We start from the raw sequence: 13,279 nt of genomic DNA, 5'->3' as shown, positions 1-13,279 counted from the left end.
TTGAGACAAGTCTTGAAATAGAAAGCAAATTAAGATTTAGAAATGCAAACTTTTCTCTCTTTGTGATGTCCCATCTTCCTCTAATCCCAAGGATTTTGAGGATCAATAGATGTGGCTCTCAACAAGCAGCATCACCATCAAAATGACTACCTAAGATGTGAGTAGCTGCATGATTTATAATATATGCAAGATTGATGTGATATGATACTAAGATGCTATGATATTCCTATGATAATTGCTAATCTATTCAAATGATAAGATGCAAAATGCAAGAGAGTAACGATGCAAAATTAAACTAAGTGTTGGATCCTGATTGATTGAGGATGAGGTGCTTTTATAGGATTTCAAAGGCCAAAGCTGAGGTGGTAGGAATCGATGGTCAAGATATGATCTGGATATATCAAGGGCTAAGGATGGAGAAGTTTGAAAAGAGGTTGGAAGGAGGGACACATGTCATCCTTAGGGTGACAAGTGTCCAATAATTTCTAACAAATTGCCTACAAAAAGACAAGTGTCAAGGGATAAAAGACATGTGGCAAAGATGCCATGTGTCCTCAAGAGAAGGTGGACACTCCAAAGGGTTGGAAAGAGGTTAAGATGAGGAAGTTAGAAGGGATAGGGTTAGTTAGACTAAATGGGTTAGGTTAGAATATGGTTAGGATAGGTGGTAAAGATTAAGAGCCATGTGCTCATTTGAATTAAAAATTCAAATAATTGGGAATGGATAATTAAATTCAACAAATGATTTAATTTGTTTATTTAATTATAGGAATAGGAGAAATGAATTTAATGTGGGAGAATTAATTAATTGAGATTAATTAATCAAGGGAATTGTTGAAATGAACTATATATTTACAAGTAGAAGAATAAAAGGGGAATTAATTAAATCACTGCGTATTTAATTAATTTTCTTCATACTGATAGGTGTATACAATTTACCCCTCTTTGAAGCGATGTGTGACGATGCATTGATTCAAAGAAAATTTCAGTTTCAGGCCCCAGATATTCCAGATACTGGTAAAAATATCAATTTTTGCCCTAGACTTTGATAATTGCGTGGTAATGCGTGTATGGCACCTTGAGAGATGAATTGGATTTTTTTTAAGAAATTTTAATTTTTTTTAATGATTTTAATCGGATTGATCTATTGGCATTGTGTTGTCATTGATGTCAACCGATATAGCATGGCAACCGGATTGAGAGATTGTTGGTATAGTTGTCATTGATGTCAACCAGTAATGGTATCATTGATGTCAACTAGTATAGTAGGTTACCGATATAGCTTGTCACTAGTAAGAAGAGGATGTCTACCGACTGTGTGGTTAGTAAGGTCAACTGGTGAGTATACAAGTTTGTGTTGCAGAGAAGGTACCAGTACCTGATAAATCAGTGGATGATGAGTTGACAAATGACCGGTAAGTAATGTGTTGGCATTGAGTTGTTGCCAACTGGTAAGCATGTGCCCGATATGTTAGCAAAGGTTGAACTGATGAAGAAGTGCAGACTCCTGTATGCTAGTGTGATGTCAATCAGCATGACTCCCACCAGATAGAGATGCTATCATAGGATGAAGAGAAGACTGACATAAAGTGTGATGCCTTAGATAGCAAGCAAGACATATGGAAGTCTACCGGGTTATGTGTAGAAGATATATCTGCTCACACAAGGTCATATCTGTGCAATGCCGGGAGCTGAATGAATGACAAGGATCCACTCCCATCGATAAGTAGAGCTTATCCTGCAACATGCATGAAATGAATTATAACTCTCTGGGATAGGTTTGTCAAGAAGTTAAAGGCAAAAGATTGAAGGCTCACACCGGATGAACCGATGAAATACAAAGATTCCTCAGGTGCTTGAAATCAGAGATATGCACTAGATCAGCTAGTGTTGGCAAGTTGAGCCACCGAGACAGAGAAGGAAGAGTAAAGAAGTGGTGGGTTTGTCACTTTGACAAACCGATTAAGATGTTGTCCGGGCTGATGAAGATGAAGGTAAAGTTGAGCAATTGCAGATAGAGAGTGCATCTGGAATGTAGATGGAGAGAGTTGAAGATTGATGACATGGTGTCATCAAAGTGGTTACTGGTAAGTACGTCAACTGGTAAGCGAACAAAGTTCAAAAGTGAAAGCCTCCTATCTGATGAATATGGGCATGTGGTGGATTGGCATGTTTAATGACCGAAAAAAGGTGTTCCACCAACAGAACAACAAAGTGCAGACATGAAGGTTGTCCGGTTAGTGTATAACCGACATGGTTAGAGAAGCAATAGGTGAACACCGGTTGCATGTTGTCGGTGGCTATGCCTAAACGAACGCAGTGGCTTGAGCAGAGGTGGATGCCGACAATGATGACACATAGGTAACAGGTGTCATGCATGCAGTGGTTAGTGAAGTGTGCTTCAACGAGGTTGGTGATGGGTCGGTCGACATTAATATTGACTACGGATTTCACGGGTTGAGGACTGAGGTTTGCAGCTTGATGTAGACTGGAGATCTGAGTGATTTGTTGATCGACGCAGATTGTACAGGTGTTGATCGGATTTAGTGAAGGGGACCATGAACTCACTCATCGTGGTTGACAAGTGCAGACTAAAAAAGAGGCCGTGTTTGCTAAATATGGCAAACATGTTTTGGATGCAACGGGATTGGCGGAGTTGATTGATCTATTGCAGGTAGTCAATCTCTAGAAGGAGATCTGATTGGATTTGGTTTGCCTCGAGGTCGATGAAGGAACCCTAGCATGCCAAAGGTTTGAATGTCGGTCATGGCAGGAAAACTCGAGTATAAATATGCTGACTAAAGATCGAAGATGATTGATGTTATAGGTCAGATATTGGAGATCAAAGACTGAAAGTGTAGTAGAGAGCCAACTAGTTAGAGAGTTCATCAAAGATCAAGTTGACTGAGTTCTTGAGAGAGAACCAGTAAGAAGAGCTAAACTGGCAAGGGTAAGGCAACTGGTAGACTATCATTGAGCCTGATAGTGGGGTGATTTGGTAGTGTTCCAACCGGTAAGAAGGTTGCAGAGAGGGAAACAGTGAAGTGTGAGTGGTTGAGGAGATCCGGCAAGGCAAGATCAGAGTAGGGCTTGACTGGTAAGCTGAGAACGAGTAAATATTAGAGTGAAGATGACTGGTGGTGGCTGGCAGCAGTGTGTTCGAGTGAGCAGAGAACCGATAGAGAGCAGAGTACTAGTAGAGAAAAGGTAGAAGCTGAACCGGTAAGGTTGCATCAGACAAAAGAGATTGCGAGGTTACAAAACTCATTTGTAACCGAGAGATTACCTTTGTTTTGATATGTGATATTGTAATCACTGAGTTGGAGCTCGGTGCAGGGGTAGGTGCTCCTTGGATTGGTGCTCCTTGGATTGGTGCTCCTTGGGTTGGTGCCCTAAAATCGGGGGTGGTGTTCCTTGGGTCAGTGCCCTAAATGTTGTAACCATTGTTTACATTATGAGGCTGGATTGGAGCAGTAGACTCCAACAACATTTCTCACTGAGGTTTTTCCCATGTTGGGTTTTCTTCGTACATCTAGTGTTATGTGATGAGTACTTGTATGTGCTTGCATCTTGATGTCCTCCCCTATCTCATCGATATGTTTACTTTGTGTTAGATCTGGTAATCGGTGTACACACTTAGGATTAAAAGGTTAAAGTTTGGAAACCATTGATTCATCCCCCCTCTCAGTGGCATCTTGTGTTCAACATGATCCCCCGATAATTTTTTTTTGAAATGATGCCGTGCCAATTGATTAAATTGATTTTTTTTTATAAATATGGGAAAAGCACTTCCCAATTAACTAACCTTTAAATTCTCTCTTTAATTTAAAAGTGAAAGTCAATTTACCATTCATTTCATTTGCATTTGTGATAATTTTAAATTTGGAGCTTTGAAGAAAAATGGTGATCCCTCGGCGAAACTATTGATTTGAGCGCATGCGACAATATAAATGGCCTCCAGAGTATGGTCCCTCCGTACATAGATCAAAAAACCCTTCTTACATGTTTTTTTTGAAATTTTCAGCATTTTTTTCGGGTTTTTCCACACATTTTTAGCGGTTTAGCGTTTTAAGTTTTTGTTTTAGCATTCTTAGTTAGGGTTTTGGCATTCCCTATAGATTTAACATTCTTAGTTTGTTTCCCAACATTTTTGGTTTTTGTTTTAGCGTTTCTGGTTAATTTAGCGTTCTTGGTCATAGGTTTAGCACTTTCAGTTGGTCCCCTAGCGTTTTAGGTCAATCTTGCATTTTTGGTTAGTCTCCTATCTGTCATTGTTTTGGCGTTTTGATAAGACAACTTTGCATTTTGGCTTTAGAATGATTAAAATGTGATTTTTCATCCACTTCGTTGATTGATTTTGATCAGTCTCGATTACTGTGATGTAATAGGTCTATAGGATAAATGAGAGCGACCTCATGATAAATGAGAGTCGACAATAAAAGCTCAACGAGATTGACTGAATCTCACACGAGTTGATTAGGTTGATAGATTGATTGAAAAATAGATTGATAATTGAAAACTGATATTGTGATTTGATATGCTTATAGGTGGACCTAGGTGTTCTTTAGTCTCGGGAGAGATTCTCGAAGACCTAGCAACTGATACCACACCTCACACAGGCAGATCTTGACATTATTAATAGATGTGGACCATCTTCGTTATCAATATGGCTTGATATATGATCAACTGGGGTTTGTTGACCGCCTTGGCCGAGAGGTGATACAATGAGAATAATACCTTCCACCTTCCTACTGGTGAGATGACAGTGACGCTAGAGGATGTTCACAATATTCTACGCATTCCTATGATAGAAGATCTTGTCTTCTATGATTTTTTTGAGCAGGGTGAGACTGATGCGCTGAAGAGGATATTCCATGATGACCACATTTGTGAATACGACATTCCATGGCAGGAGATACTCAACTTATCATGCGTGTCACTTCCTTTTATTCTTACTGGATTTATTGGAGGATTCCTTTCTCTTGATCATAGGTCAAAGGGACTATCAGTTATTTGTATAGGGTTCGCCTGAGTTTCTTGCATGCTGGCTCATCTATATCATGATATACATAGGGTGGTGTATCTTGGAGCTACGAGCTTGTAAGAAGGAGTTACTTTGCTACAAATTTGGGCCTGGGAGCATCTGGCCATTACATATTCATTAACAGACAGGGATTGACCAACTAGGAAACCCTATGTCTATGGTTATACAGGTGCGGTTTCCCAGCGAAAGCTAGGCAAACTAGAGTACTCACGGCGAGCACTAGATGACTTGGATATAGTCATTTGGAGACCATACAGTGATTGTGATCCATGGGTAGAGGATTCATTGGAGAGGGCCTATGTATTTGCTTCCCGATACCTGATTGGATGCACTCCATATGTGACTGAGCATTTCATTACTACACAAGTGCTGAGACAGTATGGGCGAGTACAGGGACCTCCATAGGGCATAACTCACTATGCACAAAGACGACATGATGTGGCGAATTGAGGGCCTACCATTTCTTGTGATGTCGCATATGCAGAGTATACATCACTTGGAGTATAGGTTTGGGACTACTTGTTGGGTACCATTGATCCGAGGATGACTATGGAGTATGCATATTAGTTTGGTGCTCATCCATTTCCTAGATTATCTGACCCCGATGAGCTAGTGCCAACCTTGGATGATGGTGAGGATAGACCACCACGCAGGGGTCCTAGACAAAGGAGAGATGGAGGTGAGGATGGATCAGGTGGAGGAGGGGGTGGAGGAGATGGCAAAGATGGTGGCAGTGGAGGAGATGGTGGTACGATAACTGCAATAGTTATAGAAAGGGCCAACAATACGAGGCATTGCAGAGATATACCTACTGATCAGGAAGCATGGGTAGTTTGGAGGAGGAGGTCTGGGAGAGCTCTTCTTTCAGGCACATATACAATAGAAATGGGAGGAGCCAGCCAATTACCGGCGCAAATAGGGACATCATAAGTTGTATAGATTAGGGTGTCATCTCATCAACAGGGAGCACAGATAGCTGCCCTGCAAACCATGGTCTAGGGCTTATAGGGACAGTTGGTGCAGGTGCAGGCCCAGATTGCCACACTGATAGCTGAGAGAGATGTTGTGATAGAGAGACATGGTCAGGCACAGGAGTTGATACAGACCTTATAGCAGACAACTGCTCAGGGGTTGACCCGGGATACTCTGAGGGAGCTTACATATCAATCTGACCAGGCTGATTACTACAAGACTCTCTATTTCTAGGTTGTGCCCCTAGAGAGATGGGCACATTCATATGCACAGAGATCCAGGGATGGGGGATCTTTGTGAGTTACCAAGAGTTAGGGTGTTACGGTCCCTAGGAGAGATCCAGGTGGTGTTGGAGGAGCAGGTCCCTCCGGTGGTGCCGCAACAAGCATAGGTGTAGCCAAATCATCAGATTCTGGGGAGAGCTCAATGCATCGCCCTACTTGAAACATTGATATGAGTCATTTGATTTTGTATACACTTTTTGATGAGAAATTGATGATTCTCGTGATCCATTTTTGTGATGTATCTTCGATATTTTTGTGATATCATTGTACATTGGACCTTGATTCTTTTTTATTATATATGAGATGCGACCAAGAGTATTGCTCTATATGTTTCAATATGGATGCACTTATTTACATGGTTATGCATTTATTTTATATATGGCGATGCATTTGCTTTATATGATGGTATATATGCATTTATATATGATTATGTCATTCATAAGTTTTATTGATGACGATATCTGATGCATTATGGATCTACTTGAGATGTTTATTGATGTTAATGAATCTATATGTAGTATGTTCTTATGCTTATGATTGATGCAATGATTCCTAATGGATGAATATGTGGTGATTCTATATGTGATGATGTATGTATGCTTATGGTTAATGATTTTATGTACTCTAAGATGCATATGCAATGAAATGAGACGTTATTTATATGATATGCTTTATACATGATGCAATGTGATGATATGAGATGCCTATTGATATGACTTCTTTTTATCATTTTTTATGATTTTATCCATGTAATTGATCATGATGAGAAATGAAATGAATGCAATGAAAATGATGCTATGATAATGAAATGCAAAATGAAATGTATGGACTAACTAAATGAATGAATGATTTATTGTATAATGATGACATGTGATGTAATGAAATGCCATGAATTGACCTAAAATGCCAGATGGATGAATTATTTATTTTTGTTGTTGTCCAATGTACTTAATAACTTAATAAGAGATATAACATCTATTTGAAGCCTTCAACATTGGAAAAAATGAGCACCTAGCATGCTTATGCAAAATGAAATGCAATCTACTCTAATATACAAATACTAATTAAATTCAATGTTGCGATCAGACTAGTCATGTGATCATGCTTGTTATCATCATTGAGCTTTTAAAATGTGGCAGGTGAATACAAACACCGATGGTATAATTGAACCATGATGACCTAAGCACTACTTCCCTGGGTTTTGATGTTGCAAGTTATCACAAGCATAGAGGTACAATTAAACCAAGATGATCTGAGTGTTGCTTGCATAAAACAGACAAGAATTAACCATTTTCATGTGCAAATCAGAAACGTCCTCGATGATGCCTTGCAGATCATGTCTTGAGACAAACTTGTACATTATTAATGATTAATTTACAGACAATAGACAAATAAAATATCATATTCCTTCCTCGTTCCTCTAGTCTGAGACATCCTGGAGTCATTCAAGAAACATGATAATAAAAATCAAGAATACTACAGTTGAACAATCATCCTAAAGTATAAAAACCATTATTCAGAAGATACCATCGATTGATATTTGTTTTTCAATGTCACATTTGACAGTTGAAGTGTTAAGGTTTCGATCTTGTGTTCAACGTTGGATGTCGTAGTTTTCGCTATACAAGCGTTGTTTCACTGGTGTTTTGACTGATTTGTTTAAGCTCAATGTGGATTTTTCCCCTAGCTAGATTCAAGATTTTGCCTCCAGTCTGGAAACAAATTTATTATGGATATACACAATGATCCAAGCCATTGTAAGACATTGATGCCTGATTATGTACAAAAAGCTCTTTATTATGGATATGTACAAATACGATTGATGGATGTGAAAAGAAGCATGAACTCATAGGGGGAAGAGCCAACTGATAGATAATGCCCGTTGCTAGGTTTTCACCATCTGTTTTTATTGCACTTTTTCTCATATTTGATTTTGATTTGATTTTTCACTGTTTTCATTGTTTTTTGTATTTTCCTCTTTTTTGACTATTTTTGGATTTTCTGCTTTTTCACTGTTTTTGGATTTTTTGCTTTTTGTCAAACATAGAACTTCTTTAGATGCATAGTATTGATAGGTTCATTGAACCAGTCACCTTCTGGCATTGACAATTTATATGCACCAGACCCATATGTAGCAACTGCAACAAAAGGACCTAATCGGTTTGGTTCAAATTTCCCCTTTTCCCCATGATCCTGTTGGTTGCATGGATTTTCCCTTAGTACTAGCTCTCACAGCTGGAACACTCTAGGTTTGACTTTGTGATTGTAACTCCTCACCATCCTTTACTAATATACCTTCAAGTGACCAGAAGCATTATGGCGACGCTTTTGTAGCAACTCTAGTTCTTGCAACTTGGATACTCGTTGTTCCTCATTCGGAATGAGCCCTTTAATTGATACGCATAAATAAGGTATTTCTACTTCGAATGGTAAGATTGCTTCAGATTTGTATACAAGACAATATGGTGTTTCCCTAGTGGGTATACAGATACCAGTGTAATATGCCCGTAAAGAAGGATTTAGTTAAATATGTCAGTCCCTACCAGCCTCATTAACTATCATCTTTAGGATTTTTAGGATAGTTTTGTTGGATGCTTAGCTTGACCAATCCCCTGAGGATAATAAGGTATGGTGAATCTATGCTGTATCTGGAATTTCTCACAAAGTTCTTGGATATCTTGATTCTTGAATGGGCTTCCATTATCAATGATGATGGAGATGGGAATGTCGTAGCGACAAATAATATAGTTTAGGATAAAAGAAGAAATTTGTTTCCTAGTGACTATTGTGAGAGGCACTGCTTCAATCCACTTGGTAAAATATTATGGTGCTATCAAGATGAACTTATGTCCATTAGAAGAAGAAGGATGATTTTTTCCTACTAGGTCTAGGCCCCATTGAGAAAAAGGCCACGATCTCGCTAGAGGATGGAGCTCCCGTGTTGGCGAATGTTTTAAATTGCTATAAATTTGGCATTGTTTGCATTTTTTAGTATTATTGAAATGAATCTTTTTCCATAGTAGGCCAATAATAACCCAATCGTAAGAGTATCTTAGCCAGCGTGAGACCACTTGAATGAGAGCCATAAATACCTTCATGGACTTCGTGTAAAGCCTTCTTAGATTCGTCATGTTCGAGGCACCTAAGGAGAGTGTTATCCAGACCTCCTCTATAAAGAGTGTCAACGATGATAGTGTAGCAGGTGGATTGATGGATGTAATTCCATTTTTGATTCTTTGAAAGGTCAGGAGGAAGAATATTATCTTTTAAGTAGGCGTAAGTCTTTTCGTAAAGGGAGGAATCAGGTCCGCCTATATGATAAATGATTTGGGTATTAGGAGAGTCATGGGGTGGATAAAACAGTTCTTCCACTAGGAATTCATAATGATCTTGATTTTCTTGTGTTTGTAAGAGAGAAGCAATTGTATCTATGGCATTCACTGCTTTGTTCTCATTCCTTGGAACTTGTGTAAAGGTGATCTCAACAAAGTACTTTTTTAATTCATCAACCAACTTCTTATAAGCCATGAGTTTATCATCCTTTGTTTGATACTCATCATTTATTTAATTGATTACTAACTGAGAATCTCCATTGATATGCAACTCTGTGATGTTCCATTCTATAGCCATCTTGATTCTAATGACTAATGCTTCACACTCTATCATATTATTGGTGCATGGAAAGCTTAATTTGTATGATTTTGGGATGGTATGACCTTGAGGTGTTATGAATAGTATCCCTATGCCTAATCCATGTTGTGTGTAGGAGCCATCAAAATATAGTTCCCAGGTTTTCTTAGTGACTATGAGAACATTCGCATCAAGAAACTCAATATGCAATGGACTATCATCTTGTAGAGGTGCTTCTACTATTAAATTTGCGATCACTTGTCCTTTGATAGCCTTTCTGTTGACATACTTGATATCAAACTCGCTCAGTACCATGACCCATTTCGCTAATCTGTCAATGTTGCCTTGCTGAGGAGATATTCCAGAGGGTCTATTTTTGCTATCAACTTGACTGAATGAGTAAGCACATAGTGTCACAACTTTTGGGATGTGAACACTACTGCTAAACATGTTTTCTCAACTGATGTGTAGTTAAGCTTGTAGCCAACCAGGGTTCGAATAATATAATATATTGCTCTCTATTTTCCTTCTTAATCTTAATGTGCTAAAAGAACTCCCAATGATATTTTTGTGGTAGAAATATAGAGTAACAAAGGCTTTCCTTCAATTGGCGATGCCAAGACAGGTGGAGTTACCAAATATTCTTTTATTTTGTCAAAGGCTTGTTCACATTTAACATCCCATTAGAATGAAACATTTTTGTGCAGTAAGTGCATGAATGGATGACACTTGCTGACTAGATGAGCTATGCATCTTCTTATAGAATGCAATCTTTCTTGGAGAGATCGCAGTTGACTGATGTTCTTAGTTGACATCATTTCCATGATATCCTTTACCTTATCTGGATCCACTTTTATTCCTTGATTTGAAATGATGTAACCCAAAAGTTTACCTAATGTGACCCTAAAATCACACTTCTTTGGATTTAGCCTCAACTTGTATTGCTCCAGTCTTTGAAATATCTTATCCAGGATCTCTAGATGTCCTTCTCTCATGTGCGATTTTTCTAGTATGTCATCTACATAATCTTCCATGTATGTATGCATCATGTCATGGAAAATAGTTATCATAGCCCTTTGATATGTAGCGCCTGCATTCTTGAGTCCAAATGGCATGATGTTCCAATAGAAAGTACCTCGGGGGCATGCGAAAGTTGTTTTCTCCTGATCTTCAGGTGCTATTTTGATTTGGTTATACCCATAGAATCCATCCATTAGAGAAAACATTTCTTGTTCGATTGTTAGATATACAATGATATTGATGCTTGGTAGTGGAAAATCATCTTTTGGACATGCTTTATTCAAGTCCCTGAAGTCTATGCACACTCTGATAGTTTTGATTGGTTTGGAAACAGGTGCAATATTGGACACCTAGTTTGGATATGTGACTGGTCTTATGAATCCTACGTCCAACAACTTCTTCAGTTATGCTTTAACGAAAAGAGCTACATGAGGATGCATCTTTCTTAGTTTTTGTTTGATGGGTTTATCTCCTGGAGTGACTTTTAGGTGATGCATTATGAGTTCTATATCCAACCCTGGCATGCTTGCATGTGACCAGGCGAAGTTGATTTGTCTCCTCTTGAAGAACTCATTGTAGTCCTGCCTCTCTGGCTCGAACAATGATGCTGATGGATTTTCTAAGGTACCAATGTTAGCTGCTTCTATCGGCTCAATCAATATGACAGATCTCTCTTGAAAATGTTTGGGTAGAGTGTCAAATCTCCCATCTTCCTGTGCCTCGAGGAGGTTTTCACCATCATATACTCCCTTTCTTTTTACTTTTAATTAATCTAATGTTGCCATTAAATGGTTTTCAACATTAGATCTGATATTTTCTTTTTAATTTTCACTTTTGTGACTGAGAGATTTGGCACCCCCGCGACTAGAAGAAGCGTTATCAAATTCACCAGTGGAAGCTGTTTTTGGTGCTATAGGTTCAACAACATTGAGATATAAAGAAATGGCATGATAATTCGGGAAGGTTTCTATCTCAATGGATCTATTATTTTCCTAGTCAATAAGCTTTGGGTAGATTAAAGGTAAAGGATCATTAGGTTGGCTAGTTTCAAAGGCATTGAGGGCCATGACATAATTGTCAGCGGTTTCAGTGATTTCTTCCAAGGTCAGGATATTACTCTCCTTGGGATATACTCTTCCGATCACTCTCCGATCGTCCTCAGTGAAGTTAGAATCTATAAGTTGTGACTCTAATTCAAATGGTTCATATTCTAACATTTGTCCCTCATGTGAATGAATTACATTGATGCCAACATCTTTTGTATAGCAAGATCCTTCAAAAAAATTTTAGAGCCTGTGTCCCACTCCCACTCATTAGAGTCGGTCTCACTAGAGGCTTGCAATTTCAGACTTTTCTCATAGAGATTATGTGTCGCTTTTCGTTTCTTCTCTCATTTTATTCTTCTTGTTGACTGGAGGTTGCTTCTGCTTGTTGTCTTCTATCACTTTCCCCTTCAAACTAATTGGAGGTTGCTTTTGCTTGTTTTTGAATATCTTGCCCAAAACCTAATCCTGATTGTCCTTTACATTTTGAGATCGAGGTTGTATGGGTTCTACAATGCCTTCTCTTCTTTTACCCACAAGACATATGCTAGAATATCCCATTCTTTGTAGGATGTGGAATCCTTTTCCATATTTATTTGTGGGTATGTTGACATTATTGATTTTTTGCTGAGCTTCATCATTCTTATATAGCCATTGTAAAATATCTTTGTTCTCCGTGTCTTAAGATAGGGTTATTGCTTTAACAAATGCTCAATCAAACATCTTGAGAGATTTTGCCGCAGATTGTTATTTTGAAGTTGACGGTTTACCATAAGACCTAGGAGAGAGTGGTAAATCTTGTAGAGAATATTCTCCCATTCTATTGGCGTCCAGTTGTATCTTTTCCCAAAACTTTCCAAAGTTGTTTTGAATGAGTTCTCCTTAGGTGATGGTTTAGGAGAAAACTATTCTTTGTTATGGGGAACTGTTATGTCTTGAGCTAGTTTCAGATTACTACAATGCTAAAAGGGATTTGAATCTGTTGAAATAGTGATCTCTTGTCCATCATAGGGTAACTTTACACACTAGTGGTATGTTGAAGGAAGTGCCTGCATATCATGGATCCAAGGTCTTCCTAGAAGTATGTTGTAGGATAAATTAAGGTCTAACACTTAACAAACTGCGTCCCTTTGTATGGGTCCTATTCTGAGAGGTAATATCATCATTCCTTTCAAGTCGACTCCCCTATCTATGAGGACACGTTTAACACATGTTTTATGGATAAGCACTTCAATATTTAGCGGAGCATTATGAGGATGTTGTAAGGACATGTCGTCATTTTCCAT

This window comes from Cryptomeria japonica, chromosome 4 (assembly GCF_030272615.1).
Source record: "Cryptomeria japonica chromosome 4, Sugi_1.0, whole genome shotgun sequence".
In the NCBI taxonomy this organism is placed as follows: domain Eukaryota; kingdom Viridiplantae; phylum Streptophyta; class Pinopsida; order Cupressales; family Cupressaceae; genus Cryptomeria; species Cryptomeria japonica.
The sequence above is the reverse complement of the archived record's forward strand: the minus strand, read 5'-3'. Positions refer to the sequence as shown.